This window comes from Anneissia japonica, unplaced genomic scaffold, assembly GCF_011630105.1.
Source record: "Anneissia japonica isolate Jap-2015-1 unplaced genomic scaffold, ASM1163010v1 scaffold288033_len957474_cov176, whole genome shotgun sequence".
Taxonomy (NCBI): domain Eukaryota; kingdom Metazoa; phylum Echinodermata; class Crinoidea; order Comatulida; family Comatulidae; genus Anneissia; species Anneissia japonica.
Window position 1 is genome coordinate 819,490 of NW_022715491.1, and position 1,644 is coordinate 821,133.

A 1,644-nucleotide genomic window follows, 5' to 3' on the forward strand; every position below is an offset into this window, starting at 1 on the left:
GGTTTGAGGACGCAGCTGTTAAATGGCCCTCCAAATGAGTCACCTTTTGTTCGTCATATGAACAGTTACTTAAGCTATGATAAAGTCACTATTGATAAGCTGGATGTGCTTAAACAGTTTAGGAAAGTTAACAAAAGGAAAGCTTGTGGTCTTGATGGCATTTGTGCTAAGATTATCCATGAGTGTGCTAACCAACTTGTTATCCCCTTTAGTTATTTGTTTCAATTATCTATGGACTTGCATTTAATTCCTAAGTGTTGGAAGTCATCCGTTATTGTACCTGTCGCTAAGAAGGCTCGTCCCTCTGAGTTAAATGACTTTCGCCCAGTTGCGCTTACCTCCATCATTATGAAGTGCTTTGAGCGTATTGTATGTAATTATTTATTATGTTCTCTATCTCCTATTATTGATCCACTGCAGTTTGCTTATCAGCCACTTAAATGTGCTGAGGATGCCTTTCTAACTTTAGTCATGGAGGAATTTAGTTAACTTGGTTCAAAAACATACTGATAAACTAAATTGTTATGCTAGAGCTACTTTTGTTGATTTTTCATCTGCTTTTAACACGATGCAGCCATATATTTTAATTGAGAAACTCCATAATCTTGAGGTTAATCCATGTTTAATTTCCTGGATCAGTAACTTTTTATATTTAAGAGAACAACGTGTAAAGGTGTCTGTCTTTCTGATGTTATTACTACTAATGTTGGTTTCCCCCAGGGATGTTGCTTATCCCCATTATTATATGTGTTATACACTAATGATTGTGTTTCTCGTACACCAAATACGTATCTACTTAAATACGCTGATGATACCGTAATTGTTGGTCTTGTGCATGGTGACAATGAGAATCCCTATCGGGAAACAATTGAAGGTTTTGTCAATTGGTGTGATACTAATCAATTAACTGTAAATGGCAAGAAAACTAAAGAAGTAATTTTTGACTTCAGGAAATCTGTAAACAGGGTACCTGTTCCAGTAAAAATACATGATGATGAAATTGAAATAGTTACTAGTTATATGTACCTTGGCATGATAAGCTTAATTGGGGCGAGCATTGTAAAGGACTTTTTTTCCAAAGGACTCACTCGACTTTAGAAAACTTAATCATTTTCATGTTGATCTAACGATTTTGAAGCTTTTTTATTCATCAGTTGTTCAAAGTGCAATTCTTTTCTGTTCCGTTGTTTTTTTTAGTAGTTTAATGAAATCCGATTTAGGCAAATTTCAAGCATTAACAAACAAGTCTTGTCGTATAATTAAGGAAAGCATTTCGATTGATAAGGTTTGTGTTGCAATTATCCTAGATAAGACAAATAATATTATGACCAATAACAATCACCCTCTATACCATGAGTATAATTGGTTAAAATCTGGCAAGCGTCTACGCAGCACTCAATGTAGAACCAACCGATATTTGAATTCGTTCATTCCATTCTCCATCAGATTACATAACAATAACGGCTAGATATAATCTCTCTATACTCATTACCAGGTCTTATCTCTGTATATTTTTACTTTATACTGTTTTGTATATTTTTTTCTATTCTTAGTTTTTATTTCTTTTTATTTTTGTATTTCATTGTATTGCGATTGTTGCCTTAAATGAGTTTCCGCAAGGACCAAATAAATCTGAATCTGATA